The 24,604-nt window shown below is 35.6% G+C and overlaps 1 long non-coding RNA gene across 6 annotated transcripts in view; it reads right to left on the bottom strand.

Moving 5' to 3' along the window:
• Positions 1–356: 356 nt before the first annotated feature.
• The window catches only part of LOC109447115 (calcium/calmodulin-dependent protein kinase type II subunit delta), a 473,975-nt gene continuing 449,727 nt past the window's right edge, over positions 357–24,604 (bottom strand). For all 6 annotated transcript variants that reach the window (XR_012497242.1, XR_012497241.1, XR_012497240.1 and 3 more), the window contains one exon: positions 357–1,142. This is a non-coding gene — a long non-coding RNA (calcium/calmodulin-dependent protein kinase type II subunit delta). The remainder of the gene's footprint in view (positions 1,143–24,604) is intronic.

The following is a 24,604-nucleotide window of genomic DNA, read 5'->3' on the forward strand; positions in this document are numbered from 1 at the left end:
GAACTGTGAGAAATCAATGTCTGTTGTTTCACCACGTAATCTATAGTATTTTGTTATGGCAGCCAGAGCTATCCTAATGCAGACTTCTTATAATTTGAGATACATTTTCTTACTGTTTAATTCACTTTTAGTTGGCCTCTGTTCATTGTGCTAAAGCATCTTAATTGATTCAGTTTTAAAGTACAGGTCAGGCAGCAGTACCTTCAAATAAGCAATCCCATTTAATCTGCAAGACAAGGTCCATAAGATAATTATTATAATGCTCATTTTTGAAAACAAGGAAACAAGGTCAGAGAGGTTTTATGACCTACCCAACTTTACAGAGATAACAAGTGGTGAAGAGTTAAAAGCAAAACTGCTTGAATCTAGATAGAGTCCATGCCTTTTTTATTACACTATGACAACTCATTGGAGAGACTATGGTTTAAAAGCAAACTTATTTAGAAAATATATTAACTGGATTAATTATGAAGACAGCAACACGCTGGCTATTTTATTAAGGTGACACAGTTCAACTATATTTATATTTGTGTGTGTGTGTGTGTGTGTGTGTGTGTGTGTGTAGAGTGAGAGAGTGTCTTTCAAAATAGTAATATTGAAAATGTCCAGATCATGACATCTTTTTCAGTTATATTTTAAAAAACTATATCTTTAGTGCCTGGCAAATGTCAGACACACAGCTAGGCTCTGTGACATACACAAATTTGGACTACAAAGAAGTAAAAGACATGATTCTTGCCCACAATATTTGGGTTGGAGAGAGTCAGTAACAAAATATGATAGCTGCCTCAGTAACAGTATTATATTAAATGTTATCACAAGGTGTTTTGTAATTCTTTATTTTTACATTGTGTTTAAAATTTCAAAAATGTTACCACACACTATTATTTATAGTAAAATGAATAGTAAATGATAAGGTTTCATTTCTGTGTATGAGGAGGGCAAGTGTACAGCAGGAGGAGGGAGACAGCAGAGTGGATCAGCCAGAAGGATGCTCCGGGTGCTGGTCAGAATCATTCATGCTGGCACCTGTGAGTCCCTCCCCGGGGGTTTCACTGAGGACCCTGGGCCTGGCTAGAACTGATGTAGCAGGCTGTGATGTCCAGAAGTCTGGCGGAAACTTTAAAGAACAGAGGTTCACTCTGAAATAAATAGAAGAAATCAGCATGTGGTAACCTAATTCTTCCCAATATAGCAGGTTCTTGGTTGAAAATAACAAAACAAATTTTAAAAGGAAATTTTCGTACCAAACCAACCAGTTCAAAACAGTGATGTGTATCAGACCGCAAAAAATTCTTCCCCCAATGGAAGCTGTAAAAACCCTCTCCACCTGAGTCATTTAGAAGTAGCCTGCTTAAAATAATTAGAAATTTACTCCAGGGAACAATCCATTAGTGGCCAAGGATGTACAAGATGAATTTATAGGTCCCTTAAAGTCCTACTTTCCATAGCACAACTTTCCGGGCATTAGGTTTTTATTGTTGCCTTCATTTAAAAAATATTATTAGTTTTATTTTCTTCAATGCACTGTCATTCGCTGGTTGAATATTAATATAGAAACTACATTCTATAATGAAAATAGATTTCTTCAGGGCCATAATGGAACACTAATCTCTCTGGTGTGTTACAGGTCTTTTATTTCTGGGGAGGGGAGAGAAGGGGTTTCCAGCATCTTCGTTAACCCCCTTTAAGGAGTCTTAAGGGACTAGAGAGATGGCTTGCCGGCTCCAGTCACCCATTTATTGACCAGGTCTGGCTCATCTGGTTTCTCTATGTTCTAACACAGTTTTTCTCCCAGACTGAAGGAAAACATGACTTTTGTAGAGAGCGCATGCCCTTTTGCACGATGTTCAGGTAGTTTGGAATGATGCCAACTTCAGTACGCTCAAAAACTAACTACAAAAGTATTCTCCTATTAAAAAGTAAGATTCAAACCAAACCAGGGCTAGACAAACAATCTGGAACCTCTAGGGGAAGCCTGGGAAATTCCTCAACTACAAAATTCCTCTAACTCAGTATAAGTAACTGTGCGGACTCTGAGTTGTGACGATCAGCAGAGACAGATGAAAGGTCCTATGGAAATGTTCTTCTAAAAGCAACTTTAGTGTTCACCAGCTAGTAACTGTTATTTTGTTCGCCACATACAATTTCCCCACTCTGTTCTTACTGTCCTTTCCCACTTTCACTTTTATCTTTATTGAGTCATCCTTTATTGACCCACATCAGGCAGCAGGCACTGTGCTAAACTTCAGGACTACAAAGATGGGTAGTGTACATTCCCTTTCCTCACAGAACTCTTTTTTTCATGTTTGTACTTGTTAGGTACAGGTTAAGGGGCTGTATCAAAAGACTCCAAAAGACAGTGGTGTTTGTAATATAGGAGGTTTTGTTGTTTGTTTGTTTGTTTGTTTGTTTTCATTCAACAGTTTAGTCATAAGTGGTCCAGGGTTGCTGGGGACAGACTGCCCTACAAAGTCATACAGAAATACAGGTTTTCTCTAACTCTGAGTTTGCCAGGAAGTTTTCTTTCTCATTAGAGTTTGACATAACTAAGGAAAAAGCCACAAAAGGCAGGCAATCTTCTTGTAGGAGGAGATACATAAGTTACACGTTTCCCAGCCTCCTATACTAGGAAATGAGGCAGCTTCAGTAGTAGGCCATGTGACCTTAAAATTCAAAGGATTCCCTTCCCAAATGCAAAGGGGAAAGAATGAATATTGGGAGAATTAGCATCTTTGCCATAAAGACCAAGTGGAAAAGGCACTAAAAACAAACAAACAAAACAACCCAGAGGACCTGAATAATTTGCTTGGTCACAAAGGAAGGTCACTTGGTCCTTGGTTTCTTCATTTGTAAGTGGGGAGTTGAAAAAGATATCTCTGTAGTTTCTTTCTACCTCAGTGTTGAATGAATCACTTTTCCATGCCCACATCTTTACTTCTGACCTCAATTTTCATAATTCGAAAAGGAGCACTTGAACTTCAATTTGCTTAACAACCATAAGCAGTGCTAGCTTTCGTTTCTTTTCTAATTATTTACTTTTTTAAAATGGAAAATGAAGTGTTGTTGCTTTTATCTTGATAAATTGTAAAGTGCCTCTTCCACCATTCTCCTTGCCTTCAGCCTTCTCTTGTATTATCAGATGAACTGGTTGTTCCTAAAAAATGGGTCACTTCAGGGAATGTTCTTTGAGAAAAATTTGAAGAGAGGCAAATTATGGGATTTTAAAAATAGTAATTAGATGTTATTTTCTTATTTTACTTGTTATAGAAGTATTAAGTAAATCCTCATGAAAAAGGAAAGGGACAAAAAGAAATGCACTAGAGATGGAGTCTCTGAGAGGATGTTCATTGACTGGATGGAAAAGGAATCAGAGAGAAATCTGGAAAAAGAAAACATAACCCTACTCAAAAAAGTCTATTGTGATTGTTACATTAAATTTAGAGAACTATTTAAATTTACATCAAACTAATCTATGTGCCATAGACCTGTTCTTTAAAAAACAAAAACATAACAAAAGAGTAGATTATTTCTTCTACTTATTTTGTATAACACCTTTACTGGGATAAAATTCACATACTATAAAATTCAACCTTTTTAAAAATTTAATTTATTTGACCAAAAACAAAAACAAAACCAGTTCACCCATTTCTCCTCCCCTCTATCCCCCACCTCTGGCAACCATCAATGTGTTCTCTATATTTATGAGCTTATTTGTTTTTTTAAAAAATTTTGTAGATCTCACATATAAGAGAGAGTGTATGGTATTTGTCTTTTTCTGTCTGATTTATTTGACTTAGTATAATGCCCTTGAGGTCCACCCATGTTGTTGCAAATGGCAATATTTTATTCTTTTTTATGGCTTTATAGTGTTCCACTGTGTGTGTGTGTGTGTCTGTACAGCAAAATTTCTTTATCCATTCATTTATGGATGGACACTTAGGTTGTTTCCACATCTTGGCTATTTTAAATAATGCTGCAATGAACATGGGGGTACATATATATTTTCAAGTTATGTTTTGCTTTCTTCAGGTAAATGCCCAGAAATGGAATTGCTGGATCAAATGGTAGTTCTCTTTTTAATTATTTAGGAATCTTCATATTATTTTCACAGTGATTGCACCAATTTACATTCCCACCAACCGTGCACAAGGGTTTCCTCTTCTCAATATCCTTGCCAACATCTGTTATGTGCTGACTTTTTGATAATAGCCATTCTGACTGGTGTGAGATGGTATGTCATTGTTGCGTTGAATTGCATCTCCCTGATGATCAGTGATGTTGAGCATCTTTTCATGTGTCTGTTGGCCATATGTATGTCTTCTTTGGAGAAATGTGTTTTCAGGTCCTCTGCCCACTTTTTGATTGGATTGTTCATTTTTTTGTTACTGAATTGTATAAGTTGAATTGTATAAATACTCAAGATATCTTAGTATTTTGAATACCAACCCCTTATTGGATATATCATTTACAAATATATTCTCCCATTCAGTAGGGTGTCTTTTTGTATTATTGATGGTTTTCTTCATTGTGCAGAAGATTTTTAGTCTGATGAAGTCTCATTTTTTTTATTTTTGCTTTCGTTTTTCTTGTGCAAGGGGACATATGCAAAGAGATATGTCAAATAGACTGATGCCAAATAGTTTACTACCTATGTTTTCTTCTAAGAGTTTTGTGGTTTCAGGCCTTACATTTAAGTCTTTAATTCATTTGAGTTTATTTTTGTATATGGTGGAAGAGTAATCCAGTTTCTTTTCTTTTCTTCTTCTTCTTTTTTCTTTTTGCATGTATCGGTCCAATTTTCCAACATCACTTTTTGAAGAGATTGCCATTTTTCCATTGTATATCCTTGCATGCTTTATCATAGATTAGTTGACCATATAAGCAAAGGTTTATTTCTGGGCCCTCTATTCTGTTCCAATGATATATGTCTGTTTTTATGCCAGTACCATGCTTGTTTTAATTACTATAGCTTTGTAGCATAGTTTGAAATTAGAGAGTGGTATACCCCCAACTTTGTTCTTCTTTCTCAGGATTGCTGTCATTATTCACAGACCTTTGTCCATTGTATTTTAGGATTATTTATTCTAGTTCTGAGAAGAATGTCATTGGCATTTTGATGGACATTGCATTGAATCTGTAAATTGCTTTGGGTAATATGGTCATTTTAATGACACAAATCCTTCCAATCCTTGAGCACAGTGTATCCTTTCATTTATTTGTGTCCTCTTCATTTTCTTCAGTGTTTTATAGTTCCACCCCTTGGTTAAATTTATTTCAAGGTATTTTATTCTTTTTGATGTAGTTGTAAATGGATTGTTTTCCTAATTTCTCCTGATTGTTCATTATTAGTGTATAAGAACGTGATGGATTTCTGTATATTAATTTTGTATCCTGCTATTTTACTGAATTTTTAAAATTAATTCTGTTAATTTTGGGTGGATTCTATGGGGTTTTCTACATGTAGTATCAGGTCATTTGCAAATAGTGACAGTTTTACTTTTTCCTTCCCATTTTGGATGCCTTTTATTTCTTTTACTTGTCTGACTGCTGTGACTAGGACTTTGAACGCTATGTTGAATGATAGTGGTGAGAGCGGGCATCCTTGTTTTCTTCCTGACCTTAGAGCAAAAGCTTTCAGCTTTCCACCATTGAGTATAATGTTAGCTGTTGGATTGTCATATATATCCTTTATTACGCTGAGGTATGTTCCCTCTATTCCCACTTTGCTGAGAGGTTTTATCACAAATAGATGTTGAATTTTGTCAAATGCTTTTTATGCGTCTTTTGAGATAACCATATATTTTCATCTTTGTTTCATTGATGTGCTGAATCACATTGTTTTGCAGATGTTATAATAGCTGATTTATAGTCTTTAATAGCTCCAGTGTCTAGGTGTTTCCAGAGATAACTTCTATTGACTTAATTTCCCCCCTATATATGGGCTATATTTTCCTGTTTTTTTCGCATATTTCATAAATTTTTGTTAAAACTGGATATTTAAGTAATGTGGCAACTCTGGAAAACAGATTTCGTCCTCCTCATCGTTGTTTTTATTGCCACTGCTGATTATTTGTTTGCTTAATGACTTTTCTAACTCTGTAAACTTGGTAAACTTTGCCATGTGTGATTACTGATGTTTCTTCTTGATTAGCTTAGTGATCAACTAATTATTAGATAGAGATTTCCTTAAATGCTTGAAACTGATAAGTATCATAGCCTTGGCTGAGGGACTGTATGCATTCAAGGCTCTGGAGAGAAATTATGTTTCTGCCTATGCAAAGCCTTAAAGTCAGCCATAGGTGAGCAAGTATGGCCTTCTGTGGTCTTTCCTGGACATGTGGGATTCGAGGTTCTCAGAAATATGTCAGAGCTTTTTAAAGAACCCAATGGATATCTCATTCTCCAATTTCTCTTTTTTGTCAGCCTCCTGTTAGCCACACCTGATATTATCAACTTGGGCAACTACAATGTTAAGCAGTTACCACCGATTATTTTTTACAAACATCCTGGAGATAGGTCTGTTAACATAAAGCAAGCCCTGAGTCAGGTCAAATAAAAACGAACTCTGAGAAATAATCTTTTCAGGGAGTTGCCAGATAGACTAAATAGTGACTATTCACTGGAGATGGGGTTTTGAGGAAGTTTGGACTCTGCCAATGCTGGTAGACTGTCACTTTCCAAGCTACTATTGTTGCAAGGCTGTTTGTTTTGAAGGCTATTGTGGAGGTGAGGAGACTGAAATAAGATTAGGAAAGTTAAAAGTACCACAAATCTTGCTATTATCATGATACAGAGATTTTCTTGAAGTAATAGTCTTCATATTCTTAATTTCCAGAGCACAGAAAAAGTTATTTTAACAATTTTTACAAGTGTTCTCATTGCTTATTTAAAGGAGCATATTTTGGGAAGTCTTACTCCACTATTCTATAAATGCTACTTTATCTCACTTACTTTTGAAATATATCTCTTACTTCATTGCCCTGGTATCAACTCAGTGCTTAGATTTGGACCAAGTGCCTATTTGGTTCTTTCAGGGTTGAAATACTTTGAAATAATACACTTTATATTTGAATTCAGCTTTCATTTTTTTGGGCCTGAACTGGGTAATTAGTGAAACAGGAGACTCTCTGAAGACATACAAGTTCTGACAATTAAGTTCGTGAACTCATCCTAGAAAAAATGCTACATACCATACTTCCCCCAAAATAAGACCTAATCAGACAATCGGCTCTCATGCGTCTTTTGGAGCAAAAATTAATATAAGACCCAGTCTTATTCTACTATAATATAAGACCGGGTCTTATATAATATAATGTAAGACCGGGTCTTATATTAATTTTTGCTTCAAAAGACACATTTGAGCTGATTGTCCAGCTAGGTCTTATTTTTGGGGAAACACGATCTTCACCAACACCAGTGCTTAGTCCACCCTTCAAAGCAATCTTGGAACTCTTTTTCTGGAATGGCCATCAGAGCTGTTGTTGTATTACTCTTGATGTCCTGAATGTAATCAAAATGTCTTCCTTTCAATATATCCTTTGTCTTTGGGTGAAGAAAGAAGTCAGTGGGGACCAGATCAGGTGAGTAAGGAGGGTGTTCCAATACAGTTATTTGTTTACTGGCTAAAAACTCCCTCACACACCGTGCTGTGTGAGCTGGTGCATTGTCGTGATGCAAGAGCCATAAATTGTTGGTAAAAAGATCAGGTCGTCTAACTTTTTCACACAGCCTTTTCAGCACTTTCAAATAGTAACCTTGGTTAACTGTTTGTCCAGTTGGTACAAATTCATAATGAATAATCCTTCTGATATCAAAAAAGGTTAGCAACATTGTTGCAACAAGTTCACAAACATAATTGTCAGACCTCACATTTAGGAGAATAGAACACTAACAGTAATTTTTTTAAATCCTGTTTTTCTCAACACTCTCTGTCATCCATAAATAACACTTGAGTCTTTTTTTAAATTAAAGTTTATTGGGGTGACAATGGATAGTAAAGCTACATGGCTTCAGATGTACAATTCTGTAATACATCATCTATATATTGTATTGTGTGTTGACCACCCAGAGTCAGTTTTCCTTACATCACCGTATATTTGATCCCATTTACTCTCATCTATCACCCCCCTTCCCTGTTACTCTCTGGTAACCACTAAACTATTGTCTGTATCTATGAGTTTTTGTTTCTTTGTTTGTCTTGATCCTTTGTTGTTTTCAGTTTTATAGTCCACGTATCAGTGAAATCATAGGGTTCTTGACTTTTTCTGTCTGACTTATTTCACTTAGCATAATAATGTCAAGATCTGTCCATGTTGTCGTGAATGGCAGTATTTCATCTTTAATTATGAAAGAATAGTATTCCATTGTGTATATATACCACATCTTCTCTATCCAATCATCTATAGAGGACATTTTGGTTGTTGAGTCTTTTCAAAATGGCTTTTCTGCGGTCCATTGCTACTGAGTAGCCAGTTTGTGAATTTCCTGAGTTATGGTGTCTGGGATGGAATGACCTTCTTAATTGAAGAAAGTCCAAGTTCAACCCTAGTCTTCCTCCTCTTCACCATCCAGATAGTACAACATAAACTTAAGGTATGAGGGTCCTCAAAGGACAAGGGGCTCCAGTTATTTCCAAGTTGATATCACTGTCTGTAATTGTATATCTAATTTATATTTTTTCCATATTCTAAACTTTCTATTTTTCTTTCAACAATTATTTATTCAACATTTACCACGTACTACACATTTGGGTTGGTTACTAATGATAAAAAAGTATATTAAACATAATAAATTCATATTCCCTTCTCCCAACATGAGTTAGTATATATACCCTGGTCCCCTATGGTTCTGCCAGTAGCTTGTCCTATAATCTTGTGGAAACCCTTTTCCCTCTGATCCTCTTTACATTCCTCAACTTTTACATGGCAGACTTATATTTGGGTATATTTAAGATCTTTTTACCCCCTGGATATATTATTACATATTACCCTTTTATCCTCATTTCCTCCTCTACTCCAAAAGTTTAAGGGGAAAAAAAAGGAGTATATGGTCAATCTTATTTTATTTATACTACCATTTATTAAATACTACGTTCCAGAAACTAGGTCAAGCATTTTATATGGGGTATCTCATTAAACATATATATGAGATTTTACATACCTAGCCTTTATACACTAGATGATATTATTTTTCTATTTTATTAGAATAAACCAAAGATTACAATGTTTGAACTACTTGTCCAAGATGACATAGCTAGTAAGTGGTTAAGCTAATATTTGAACGCTCAAAGTCTAATTCCAGAGTCTGTGGCATTATTCATTATAGAATATTGCATTTCCATGAAAAAAAAATGAAGAACACAATCATTGCAGTAGTTTTTCTTCTCAATGAATTACAACAAAGCATGCAGATCTTTAGTAGCCAAAAAGTCTATGCTTTTAGTGTTTTGTATAACAAAGCCACTTTACCTTCAATAGATGTGAAATCCAAAATATGAGAGCAAATATCTAATATACAAGGCCTGAAATCCCTCTGGTTTTCCTGTCCTTCATATTTCAGTACACCACCTATGAAATATGATGTGCAGGTCATTATTTCTCTTCTATTTCACAAATATTGGAGGGTGGTGGGCAATCACATCTGCTCTCATTGTCTCTCCCCCAAAATGGGTTTGAACAAGAAGAGAACAGATATTAGAAGGTAAATCGTAAGTGTCATCCTTAGAAATAGAGACATTAATAACGCTTTCTTTCCATAGGTCCCTAGTAGAACTGAATTGGAGAAGTGAGGAGTTACCTGAGGCCAGAGAAAGCAACACTTAACCATCTTAACCCAAACCCAGATATTGAAACCCTGAAAAGAATTGATTCTGCAAAGAAGACTAAGTATGTTTATCTTACTGGAAGTACAGACATGGAGGTAAAGAATCGTGAACTGATATAAAAACCCAGTCTTAATCATCAGAATGCCAGGGAGTTCAGGAGAGAGTGAAATAGAACCATATTATCTCTTCAATGCAGTGACTTCAATGTAACTCAACGGATGTCAGGCTCTCACCTGATGTGGTATCTTCACAATCAGATCTATTTCTCCTCCTTCCTTGAAAGAATCACATAGATAGAGAGCCACAGCTTGAGAGTAGAACTAAAAGAAGAAACATCCTCCTCCAATGTGTTCGATTGCCACTAGTTTTCTAGTTTTTTAAAGTTCAGTTCAAATCCCATCTTCTCTATAAATCTTCCAATGATCAATCAAATAACATTCTCTTCTTTGAATCTGTGTAACACTGATGCTGATGGGATATTTTAATATACTTTATTCCAGTATTAATCACAAGATCTGGTAGACAGCAAGAAAGAAAAAGGAACTAAATATATTCTGTAAAAAGTAGTCTCTTAAAATAAAGGCAACAATAAATCCATTTTAAGGCCTAAAAAATTGAAAGAATTTGTCTCCCACAGACCTGCCCTAAAAGAAATGCTAAAAGATGTTTATCAGGCTGAAACGAAATAATACTAGGTGGATGTCCTAAACTTTAGGAAGAAAAGATAAGCAAAATATTTTAAATTGCTATAAAAAGAATTTGTCATTTATAATAATAATAATAATGTGGTTTATAGTATATGTAGAAGTGAAATATATGATAAGCATACAAATGGTAGGACAAGATTGGAAATAAGTGACATTATACTATTGAAGTTCTTAAATTAATTAGGAGTATAATATTATTTGAACATAGGGAGAGGTAACTTAAAATTTCATAATACAATATCTAGAGCAATAACTTAAAAACATACACAAAGAAGTATAGATAAGTGGCAAAAAAAAAAGACTCATCGCAGGAAACTGTATACATGTTCCCAGAGCATCTTTCATACAGCTTATGGGAGCCAGGCTGAGCAATATGAAGCATATCCTCCAAAAATCAGAATCTATGTACTAATTGCTGCTTCTGATCATGAAGGTTTAGACACAGAGGCAGAATGCACCCCTTTCCCCCTGTGCTCTTCAGCTGGAGGCAGAGGGATTTGCAACAAAGTTGACAGAACTTGCACTTCCTGATTTCAAAATTTACTACAAAACTGCAGTAATCAAAACAGTGTAGTATTAGCACGAAAATAGACATGTAGCCCAATGGAATAGAATAGAGAGCCCAGAAATAAACCCTTGCATATATGGTCTAATTATTTTTGACAAGGATGCCAAGACCCTTCAATGGGGAAATGACATTCTCTTTAAGACATGATGCTAGGAAAACTGAGTATTCACATGCAAAGATGAAGATGGACCATTACCTAAAATCACATACAAAATTAATGGATCAAAGACAAACGTATGAACTAAAAATATAAAACTCTTAGAAGAAAATATAGGACAAAAGCTTCATGACATTGTATTTGGCAGTGCTTTCTGGGACAGGACAACAAAGATACAGGCAACAAAAGAAAAAAATAGACAAATTGGACTTCATGAAAATGTAAAATATATTGCATCAATGTACACTATCAACAGAGTGAAAAGGTAACCTGTGGAATGGGAGAAAATATTTGAAAATCATATATCTGAGAAGGGATTGATATCCACAATACATAGAGAATTTTTAAAACTCAATATCACTAACAATGACAAAAAAGTCTGATTCTAAAATGGGCAAAGGACTTGAATAGACATTTCTTCAAAAAAGATATACAAATGGTCAATAAGCACATGAAAAGATGCTCAGTATTACTAGCCATCAGGGAAACAAATAAAAACCACAATGAGGATACCACCTCACACTCATTAGGATAGCTACTATTCAAAACGAAAAACAAAACAAAACAAAAAACCCCTAAAAACAGAAACTAACATGTGTTGGTGAGGATATGAAGAAACTGGAACCCTTGCATACTTGTGGGAATGTAAAATGCAGCAGCTGCTATGAAAAACAGTATGAGGGTTCCTCAAAAAATTACTATAATTGCCATATGATCTAGCAAGTCCACTTCTGGGTACAGATGAGCCTCAAATTACAATGGGGTTACATCCTGATAAACCCATTGTAAGTTGAAACTATGGTAAATCAAAAATATATTTAATACACCTAACCTACTAAATATTATAGCTTAGTGTAGCTGGTCTCTACTGAATGTGTCTTGCTTTTATACCATTATAAAGTTGAAAAATCCTAGGCAGAGCCATTGTAAATTGGAGACCATCTGTATATACCCAATAGAGTTAAAAGCAGGTTCTGAAAGAGATATTTGTACATCCTTCTTACGGATTGAATGTTTGAATCCCCCAGCATTCATATGTTGAAGTCCTACCCCCTCCTGCCCCAATGTGATGGTATTTGGAAGTGGGGTCTTTGGGATGCAGTTAGGTTTAGATGAGCTCATGGTGCCCTCATGACAGGATTAATTCATAAGAAGAGGGCGAGACAAGGGAATTCTCTCTGTACTACACCAAGGAAACTCCATGTGAACATATAGCAAGGAGGCTGTCTACCAGGTAGGAAGAGGGCTCCCACCAGGAATCAGAATCTATAAGCACCTTGACCTCAGACTTTCTAGCCTCCATACTGTAAGGAGTACATTTTTCTTGTTTCAGCCCCCCGGTGGTATTTTGTCATAGCAGCCCAAGATGACTAAGACGCCATATTTATAGCAGCATTATTCACAATAGCAAAAACTTGGAAGAAACCCAAGTGTCCACTGGCAGGTGATTAGATAAGCAAAACGTATGTACATCAATAAAATATTATTCATCCGTAAAAAGGAAGGAAATTCTGACATGTTACAACATGAATGAGACTTGAGGACATTTTCTAAGTGAAATGAGCTAGTCACAAAAAGAATTAGTACCACAGATGGTTTCCAAGGGAATAGGGAAAGGGAATAGAGAGTTATTGTTTAATGAGTACAGAGTTTCAGTTTGGCAAGATGAACAGTTCTGGAGATGGAGTGGTGATTGTTGCTCAACAATATGAATGTAAATACCACTGAACTGAATTGAACACTTACAAATGGTTAAGGTGATATGTTTTATGCTATATGTATTTTACCATAATAAGAAAATTGATTGAAAAAGGTTATGTGCTATACTTAAATGGAATACTGCCCGACATCTTCCAGGACTGTCTGCTCTCTGCTTCCCCATCAGCCCTCTTCTTTCATATATGGAGGAATATAATGTGAATTTTCAGCACTGTATCTTCTCAACTTCTTTCTCAGGACTAATCTTCATGTTTGAGGGCAGGGAAGGAGCTCACCCTTCAGCCTACTTCACTGACTCTTCTCAATCTGCCTTTGGCCACCATGTTTTGATTTACAGTTTAACTTTATTATCCTTATTGTTGGGTGCTGCTGCTGATTTATTTGGCTATTTTTAAATAGTTTTTTGTTTGTTTGTTTGTTTTGTAGTTATTTTTTATCCCATTAAAAAAAATTTATTCTGGGAGAAAAAAATCCTGATCTAGCTTCGTTCTACCTTCTTAATCTTGACATTTCCCTTATTATTTAGTTTAAAATGTTCTCATTGTAATGAAACCTGATTTCTCTCGGCTACGTTCTTCACGTGCCTTAAAGGCATGTGTATTATGATTTTTTTTTATTAATTAAGTCTTTAGATAGGCAGTTAATTAGTGAAAAAATATTGTGCTTAGATTCTTGGGTCTGAAATTTAGGGACATCACTTAAATTCTCTGGATTTTTTTAATATATAAGTAATTAAGAAATACGTGTTTCCTTTTAATATGTATATATTTTTTGAGAGAGAATCAAGTGAGATGTTGTAAATGCTTTGTAGATTCTCAAACACCCTACAGATTACAAGAATTACTATGGTGATGATAAGATGATGGTGATGCTAATGATGATGAATTAGTTTTCAGCGATTGGGAAGTGAGAAAGCTCATGGGATAACATCATGGCTTGTTGACATTTATGGTGACAGTTGTGACCCCATGGATTTCAATGGGTGGGGGTAATCTTAAGTGTTGAGGGACTTTCTCTCATTATGGTGGCAAGGTCTGGTAAGACATAAGACACCAGTAAGAAACACAAGATGCCTGTGTTTGCAAAAAGCTAACCCAAAGTCCATTTTCAATTAAATTATCCTCAGTCACATTCAATTACCAAATTCAATTGGGTTATTCGGTATGGAGAGAAGAAAAATGCAGCATCACTTGTTATTTTTAGTGACAGTTGAGAAACTGAATACAAAACATCATGTTATTTTCTCCTACTTTTTGTTTCTGTGAGTTGATTTTCACAGATGAAAAGAAACACTGCTCTCTGTCACACAGGTTATATTTTCCCAAGTTTCTAGGCTCCTACTGGAGTATGGTTCCATTCATCTTCCATGACATTCTAACTTGACTACTTCTCTGATAGCAATAACTGGAGTACTCAGTAAAATATAGAAGACAATCTTTTTGGGAAAATTAAGACTATTTTTCTAGCATTGTTGAAAATTCAAAGGAAAGTGGGTGACTGTCACCTTCTGAAATACTATAGCAGATAAAACTTTCCAGTTACACTTCCAACTTATTACTTGTCCCCTTACTTAGTATCTTTAGCAAACTTCAGTTTCCTCATCTATAAAATGGAAATATAATAGAGCTCATCACATAGGGTAATTAGGACTATTCAGTGTGTCAATATTTCTAAATAACTTAACAAGAGTGTGGTGCCTAGTAAGCATTCAGCCAATATGTGGGTTACAATTACCCACTTATTCTGCTGTATCAGAGGATATTTAGAAGTACTGATAATAATGAAATAGTAATGATGGTAATTAGGCTTCATTTGATGTTCTACTCATTCTTTCTACAAACATCATGTTGAGTGAATTCTAAGTGTCAAGCATGAGCTTAGTCCTTAAGGAAATGAAAATGGAATTATTCTTCCTCCTCTGTCCACCTGCCACTACCACTTTCAAGGTACATCAGTTCTTATGCTAAGTATTCTTAGATTCTATTCTTCTCCTTTTCAATCCCTATACCAACTTGCATTCTTTATATCTTTGTATCTTTCCTGGGGTGTTTCCAAATCTCTTAAATGGTGTCCTTGATTATTATCTAACCCCTTCTAACACACCCTACACTCTGATGCATGAGAGATCATTCTAAAAGTTGTCTTGTTCTGTCAGTCTCCTACTTTTGTTTTTGATTGCTCTACCTCATCTAGGATGAAGTACAAATTCTTAATATGGCATCTTTATCTGTTTAGCGTCTATCTGCTGACTCTGTCTCCAGGCTAATTTCTGACAACATTTTCTTACATGAATCTTCCCGTGTGAGTGCTACTGAAATCCTTAAACCTTTTGAAATGTGTTTCGTACTCTTATTTCCCAGTGTTTATTAGGACTAGTCCACTTGCTTGGAAAACCCTTCCTTGAGCACAGTTCATCTTCAGAATTAATTTGCTTTTTCTCCTACATGCCCTTGTCACCATAGAGTAAGCATAGATCACTTTGTATTGGGTCTTTATTTTTAAGCTTCCCAGGCTAGATTGCAAATCATTTGAAGTTTGTCACTTTGCCTAATACACAGAAGGTGGTAAGAAAAACTTTGTTAAAAGAACTAACAAGTAAACAAATGTAATCTTCAGACAATAGAGTATGCAGTGTCTGTATATGATGTATTAACATTAAATGTGAGAAAGTAAAGGAGAGTAAACTTCAAGTACAGAACTTATTTTAGAAAAGTTAGTTTTATGAAACAAACTTGTATATAATGTTACATGTCCATTATATCTCAGTAAAATTGGAGTGGGGGTAGAAAAGCTAGTCTCAGCAATGGCAAAACTGAGAGTAAAGTTAGAAAGCCTCTGATTCTGGACTATAGTAATGGAGAATTCTTTCAACTTGGTTTTGACACTCTTTTTAGAACCCATCTTTTTTTCCTCATCTTCCCTGACTTGAGTATCACATTACTTGGATTCAAACAGTATGATAAACCTATTACTACTAAAAAAAAGAAATTGCATGTAAGACCATAATTTATAAAATTCTGTTGGACAAATATTACTAACAATAGTCAAAATAATAGAAATATGAAGCTACTCTATTTCTGGTATTAATAGTAGATAGCTACCCTAATATGAAAATATCACTAGGTGACAGATAGATTGATGTATAATAGAGAAATTGACAGATATATAATAGAAATTATTTTCTTTGGCAGATAAGTAATAGGCTTAAAATAAAATCATAATTTATTAGATAATTTTGGTAAGATTCTCTGCTCACTGCCAAGTTGTTCATAAATTCCTACCAGAATCAATTACTTAATATACTACTTTATATCAACTGCACACTTTTTCTAAATATAATCTTTCAAAAACAGGGAAGTTCAAGATCTTATCAACTGTGGCTCACATATATAGCCAATAATAGTTTCCTAAATTTGTACTAGGGATCAGCTTTAACTTTAGATATCATTTGATTTTCACAGGGGTAGATACCTTGCCTCATCAACCTGGGAAGTCTCAATGTCTATAGTTAACTGTTGGCTGAAATGTTTTGTTAAAGTGGGTTACAATAATCCATTTGTTTTGCTGTATCAAAGGATATTTCCACCAATTACTCTACATTTCTTAATCTATATCTCCAAACTCTTATACATGCTAGATATTATCCTGATAAAATATACATATTTAACAAATATTTGGTTGATTAATGTCTATTTCTTCTGACTCCAATTAACAGGGCTAGTGTTGTATAATTTCTCCTTTAACAAAGTCTCTGAATTATCAGCTTTGTACCAGCAGCAAGGTATATTAACCTTCTCTCACTTGTAAAATGGTTAAATATATAGTATATAATACACAGTTATTCATGTTAAGATTTAATGAGTTAATGCATGAGAAATTCTGAGCACAGTGTTAATTAAAATTAAGTAAAAGATAAGAATTGTATTATTTATAATAACCAAGTTATTGAAGCAACCTAAATGTTCATTGATAGATGAATGGATAAAGAAGATGTTATGCATATATATCATGGAATATTACTCAGTCAGAAAATAAGAATGAAATCTTTCCATTTGCAAAAACATGGATGGATCTAGAGGGTAGTATGCTAAGTGAAAAAAGTCAGACAGAGAAAGACGAATACCAAATAATTTTACTTGTATGTGGAATCTAAAAATAACTACATGAACAAACTAAATAAAATAGAAACAAACTAATTGATACAAAGGAAAAACTGATAGTCATCAGATAGGAAGGGGTTTGGGGGATTGGCGAAAAACGTGAAAGGGATTAAGAAATACAAATCGATAGTTAAAAAGTAGTCACAGGGATGTAAAGTACAGCATAAACCATATAGTCACTAATATGCTTTGTATGTGCCAGATGGTTTATAGGGGTGATCACTCCATAAGGTACATAAATGTCTAGTGACTGTGTTGTAAACCTGAAACTAATAATATTGTATACCGACTATAATTAAAAAATAAATTTATAAAAGAAAAAGAAATAGTAACTGTTGTTTTCTTTCATCAAATAGGCTAGTTCTAATCATTTTAGTTGTTTTGCTTTTTACTTAAGGAAAATTATATAAATGAAAAAAAGTATATATTTCAAAGTTAAAGGTAATAGGGAGAGTCTACTGATTTTGCTACATAGCCTTTTTTTATTAGTTTCAGGGGTACAAAACAATGTAATAGTTAGACATTTATACTCCTCACAAAGTGATAACCCCCTTCCCCCAATCTACTACCCCCCTGACATCGCAAACAGCCATTACTTTACCACGGTCTCTATTCCTTATGCTGTGCTCCACTTCTTGTGACATATATATATATATATATACACACACACACACACACACACACACACACACATACATGTATATATATATACATGTATATGTATATTTTATATATATATATATATATATATATATATATATATATATATATAATTATAGTTGACATTCATTATTATTCAGCTTCAGCTTCAGGTGTACAGTGCAGTGATCAGGCATCTACACCGTCCCTGAGGTGGTCTCCCTAATAACACAAATGTCCATCGGATACCCTACAAAATCTTTACAACGTTTTTTATTATATTCCCCAAACTGTCTTCTGTATCCCTGTGGCAATCTTGTGGTTACTAATTGTGCTTTCTAATCCCCTTACCTTCTCCGTTGTCCCCACCCTCCTCCCATCTAGCAACCATCAGCTTTTTAAGTTTGTCTTCAAAGGGTCTACCTATTGACCTGGCAGCTCAATCAGCAAAAGGCATAATTAGGTGTGGAGAGATCCAAAGGCCAGCACATGGGCTGTAGGGTGGTTCTCAAGAGGAAGGATGAGGTACCACCTCTACGTGTTTTGTGGTCATTTTGTCAATCACATTTTTGTCTTCAGGGCCACTTGTATAGTGTTTACTGAGAGTTGTGAAAGAGAAAAAATAAAACACAGAACTTGTAGTCAGGGTAATTTAGGTACATATATCCAAGTTCCTTACCATATTATCTGTTTTATTTCCGGCAAGATACTGAATGTTGTTGGTCTACAAAATGGAGATAATAACATAGTTGAAATTCATGAAGATTCGTTACATAAAATATACACTAAAGTATACACGGCCTCTTGCACACAGTGGCTGCCCCCCCCCCACACACACACACACACATACACTGTATTAGTCCCTTCCCTTTCTCAAACTAATCCTCATGGATTTCCTTCCTCTCATTCTTCCAAACCTATAAAATTGCCTTTTACCTCCAATAATATGACTCACGGTAGCTCAGCCTCATTACCTGGTTCCAACACCTCTATTGCATTATTTGTGTGTAATAAAAGAGAAAATTAATCACATGCTTAAAAAAAAACAACTGGCAAAGATGGGGAACTTTGTAGTCAGATACATTTGTGTTCAAATCCTGGCACCACCACTACCAGCTGTGGATTCCTAAGAAAATTATTTCAGATGGTAAATGTCAGTTTCATCATCTTTAAAAAGGATTTATATAAACCTACTTTCTCATGTTGTTGAAAAAATTGGAAATAATGCATGTAAAGACCTGGAATAGGGGCGGCCGGATGGCTCAGTTGGTTAGAGCGCGAGCTCTCAACAACAATGTTGCTGGTTCAATTCCCTCCATGGGATGATGGGCTGTGCCCCCTACAACTAAGATTGAAAATGGCGACAGGACTTGGAGCTGAGCTGCGCCCTCCACAACTAGATTGAAGGACAATGACTTGGAGCTGACGGGCCCTGAAGAAACACACTGTTCCCCAAAATTCCCCAGTCAAATCTTTAAAAAAAGAATCAGGAATAAAGCAGACCCTGTAACAGCTGTCTCTGACCTTCTTACTCGGTCTGTTTCCCTATGATTGATAGATTTATAGATAGATATCAAAATAGTACATGCTTGAGTCGCAAAATAGATGTGAAGATCGACTCAGGAGTGGAGGGCAGCTTGGACTCGTTGATGAAAGGATCAAAGCAGGATGGAGTTTTGACATAAAGCCGTGTGCAGTGATGGATCAAGTCTGTTGGTGTAGTGGGGTAGTCTGGAGCTTTGGTGATGTATTAAAACAGCTATAAAAGTGCAGTTTTTCAACATGGAATTGTTTAGCCAGACAGTGTTCACATTAACCAAAAAGTAGTGGTGCGTTCATAGCTACTATTAATTGGATTAGATGCAATGTAGCCATCAAGTCTTGATTCATTATACAGGTAAGACAAATGGCTTAGAAAGACAGACAGACAGATGTGATCAAAAATGAGTAGATGTTGACCAACAAATATTTTAACCCCAAAATGTGGATGTCTTGTTTGTAAGCCATTCATTCATACATTAAACAAATATTTCTAGGATGCTTGTTTTGTGTTAAACTCTAAAATGGGCTATGAGGCCCCCAAAATGATGAAGATAAAAGTCCTTTCCCTAGAGGATCCCAAAGCCATGTCATGGTGTGAGGTTGTAAACAGATAGGTCTAGGACAAAGAGGGGAGTATAATGCTTGAGTCATGTCCGGGTGTTTTTGGAAGTACAGTGGAATTCCTGATTTATCCTTGGAGGGTTGTAGAGGATTTCAGAACTAAATCTTGAATATTAGTAGAGCTAAGGACCACAGTTAAGAGTTAAGGAAGCCAAACAGAGAGAGAAATCATCCTAGGCAGAGATACCATGAGCAAAGTCAAAGTAGCATGTAATATGTGTGTATAGAAAATGTTTGTTGTGAGACTATAAATGTAAAGAGTCATAGGTACAGAAGTAGATATACTGGGCAATCTTGGAGTGGTTTATAGATCAGGTAAAGGATCTTGGGAACTATAGGAATACTCAGAGGTTTTCAAGCTAGTTTTCCATTTTAGAAAGATCATTTTGGTGATGGATATGTAAGAAATGCATTTGAGGAAGAATACAACATTGGTGCAGGTTAGAGATGATAAAAGAAAGTTGGCAGTGAAAGTTGGAATGCATAGAAAGATTCTGCTCCATGAGAGATTTAGATAACATAATATGGGGAAATTTAGTGATTTATTAGATTTTAGGATTAAGAGCAACACAGAAATGTACACTAGTAGTTTCTAGCTTTAGTGACCAACCACTTTTATAAATGCTTATTCTATGTCTGTCTATTCTACTATGTCATCAGCTTCATGACAGCAGGAACTCAATCTGCTCATCCCTCCCGATATTTACACAATTTTGCACTGTTCCTAGTACATATGGATGCTCAATAAATATTTGTTGAATATTTGTTGAGTAATAGAAAATGCTGGATAATGAGATGGTGTAAAGAGAGGAAGTTGATAAACTCCATACTGCACGTGTTGAGTCGGAAATTCCTATGGAACATGTAGGTGGAGATAAATAGCAAGTGTGTTCACATGTGTGCGATCAGCAAGGAGAATCAGGTCAGGAATCACTGAGATTCTCTAATGAGTAGGTACCTTTTAAACAGGTGGATCTCTGGTTTACTGATGATCAGTTGAATGTATTTCCTGGTTGGTCAATTGATTTTTTTCACTTGATTCATTTCTGAACAGAAACATTTCTTAAGTACTTGTGCTAACTAAGATTTTCAACTGTATTGCATTAGAGTCCTGCTCTATAACAACAACAATAAAAACTACACAATCTGAGCAATAAGTCTGAGTTCCAGAGGTTTGGAGATGAATTTTAATTTACCTTAGGAAGGCTCTAAGTTAATATTGAAAGAGAAGAAAAACAATATCCTCCCCATGTAGGTATGGAATAACACGTTGATAAGCAAAATAACTGAAGTGGAGACTGACCAAGACTGATGATTTCATGGTAAATCTTAATTTCAGTTGTACCCAGGAAATCTTGGAAATAGAGGTATTCGAAGCCTCAGCAACCTGACAAATAATACCCGACCGTATTGCCAAGTCCTGACATTAGGACAATGAGCGCACAGAATCAGATGTGAGCTAAGTCTGAGGTCACCATCCAAGAAGTTTCATCTGCAGCACTAACTCCACTCTACTGGCAGTGGCTGTAATTGATTGGTGATAGCTGCCATGGGCATAGGAAAGGGATTGTTTGTACTTGGTTCCCGTATTTGCCATCACTGATGTAGACAAAAGCCATATGAATAAAGAAAGAAGAAAATAAATCACTAAACTTCAGAAAGGATCTTAAAAGTCATTTGATGGTGGAATTTACAATATACAAGCCAGGTGAACGCCCCCTGAGTCCTCCACCGCTGGAGGTACTACTCTTAAATAGTGATGTCAGCTTTGGAGATTTACATCATTAGAAAGTTCTTCTTTGAACTGAGGGGAAGGCAGGCCTATATTGTCTCGAGTTCTGTTTTTGATGGTACAGAGTAAGCTTAATCTTTAATATGAAGTAATATCCATAAGAATCAGCCTAGAGTTGACTGAATTATCTGTCTTTTCCCTCTTTAAAAAAAGAAGGAAAATAATTATTTAATCAAAATGATGCTATGTTGCCTAAGTAATCAGGTGCCAGAGAGTCTTATGTCCTTCTTCCTAGTTGGTCAATGTGTGTATTTTCTGGGACAGTTCCCTGTTTTCAGAGACCTCTATTTAAAGCAGTCCTGGGGTTTCCTTTGGTTGTTCATTTAAAGGGTGTTTACCAGTTCACATTTATTGAGACCTGCTATGAGCTCAGTATTGGACTTAGTTGTTAAAGACCTGTATTTTATTGTCCCTTACTTCATGAAGCTTTTCATGTACCAAGCAATGGCACCACCTGCTCTTCCTTTATTTAGTACTTTTCTAATCAAAAGCCCAGTTTTTACAGGTAGAAGTTTCCCATATTACAAGGCTTAAGAGAGCTGTCCTCAAACAAGAGCCAGAAGAGTTGTCTTATTCCTACTTACAGTCAATGAATTCATTCAAGTGTATAGCCAGGTTCTCTTTTCCTACTCATTTTCCTTTAGTTTCAAAAAGGAATCCATAGAACTCTTGATAGGGTAGCAACCATAGGCATTTCCTTATTGAAGAGAAGCCACAGTCTACATCACATATCCCAACTCTTTCCTGACCGCGCCTAATGGGCTTAGGGGTGGCCATCTAACCCAGAGAAAGACAACAGATAAGCTGCACCATAGCCTATAACATACACTGGTACAAAAGCTGTGACCAAAAGAGAATGGTGATTTCATACACCAAATTGATGCCTTTGGGAATGTGAACTATAGATATGAAGAGACGGTTGTTCAGTTGATTCTGATAGAAGAGAAAAAATAGACACAGGGGAAGAACTGCGTCATATCAGTGGCAAGGAGCCTCAAAGTAAGAATGAATTGATGCCTGCATTTAAAGGGAGAACTACTGAAGGGCCTCTTGAGTTACTAGAGGTGTCATCTGACTACTGGAGTTATTCTGTCTTAAAGATGGCCCATCTTTACAAGGCTCGGACATATGATTGATATACCTATTATATATATTCCATTTGTATACTTACACACAAAATGCATCTACATTTACACCAACTTTTGAAACAAGTGAGTGAGTCTATTTCCCATTTGGCCACAGAAAAATTTATCTAAAGCACATATACTCTCAGTTTGTCTAAGGCAGGTTTACTCAAGCATGATGGGGAGTAACTCATCATGCAGTGTATTGTGAAATTCCAGTAAAAGAAGATCCACACATGCAGCACCATGCCCTAAGGAGTGACAGTGACAAATTTCTGTGCCCAAAGGAGAAGAATAAAAACTGTGATCCATCTCATATAAAGAACATCTGAAGGCTCTTGACATGATAAGCTTAAGAAAATAAAAAGCGTATGAACTATGGCAGCTAAGTTCAAATATGTGAAGAGTAAATTATAAAAAAGGGGCCTCAGACTTGTTCTATATGTGCAAAAAGTGCAGAACTAACATTAATGTGTGGAGGCAGACAAAGATGGATTTTGTTTAAATATAAGTATTGTGACATTACAACCTATTCCAGTATAGTGACCTACCACAATCTGCCCCCCAAATCTCCCCAAAAAGAAATGGACTAGACGTTTGAGTTAGTAAATTCTCCACCACCACCAGGCTTTTAAAGCGTCTGGGTGCCTATTTCTCTCTCATACAGCTGAAGTTTTTTCTGCACAAATGAAAATTTGAAAGAGATAAGTGACAAGGTTGCTTCCAATCCATCACTCTGTATCAAATGGCTTCTAGTTTTTAAAACTGAGAATTGAGCTCAGGAAGAGATCTTCAGTTTCAAAGCTCAGGTAAAATAAAAGCAGTGATTCTATCAGAAAAGTTGGACACCAACAGTAATCAATAGACAAGAAAAACAAGTACCACCTAAAATAATAATAACTCACAATTTGTCTCTAAGGCTATGATCTTTGCAGCTGTTTATAATTTTAACAAATCTCCAGAGATTAAGAGGTCTACCTTAGGGTCAAGAAATTGCCAAAAACAAAAAAGCTTTCTTGATTGTCACCTTTAGTAGAGATGGAAGGGTACTGGGTTTTAGCTATAAAATTTGTTTGTTTTTTTCCAAATTCATAATAGTAATATTCCAAACACCAGTATGTTCAATAGATTAAAAACAATCTAGCTGGTAGCTTTATGAAACAAGAAAGCATTAGATTAGAAAAAACAGCTTTAGTTGTAGAAGTTGTGGGCTGATTTTAATGTAATCATTCTGTTAATGATTAAAAACTATTAACTCTATTAAGAAAAATGGTTATTGAAAATATAGAACTCAAGAATTTTTATTTGGGTAGAACATAGTAAAGAATAGAAAAAAAAGAGATTAGCAGGACCTATGCAATAAAGGTCCTTATTGGCTACTTAAAGATGTTTAGAACTTACCCTGTGGATTCCCACCCCCTCTTCATCTCCCAGTGGACACAATAAGTCTGTATTCTAGTAGCAAGATAGATATTTGGCTCTGCCTCTTTCCATGTTTTGTGGCAGCCATTGAAGGGTCTTGGTAACAGAGAAAAATACCAATATTTAAGGACCATAAGTAAATTCTCAGCATTCACTAGCACTCATTCCTTTCCCCCACCTCCTGTACATTCTCCCCCTCCTTCTTCCTCAGTCAATCCACTTTCTTCAAGAGATATTGTAATTTAAATGTCGTAATAGTGGTCTTTAGGACTATGAATGCATATTGTGGCTTTCTCTCCCTTTCACTCCACTTGTAATTAGACGTGG

This window comes from Rhinolophus sinicus, linkage group LG06, assembly GCF_036562045.2.
Source record: "Rhinolophus sinicus isolate RSC01 linkage group LG06, ASM3656204v1, whole genome shotgun sequence".
Classification (NCBI taxonomy): Eukaryota; Metazoa; Chordata; class Mammalia; order Chiroptera; family Rhinolophidae; genus Rhinolophus; species Rhinolophus sinicus.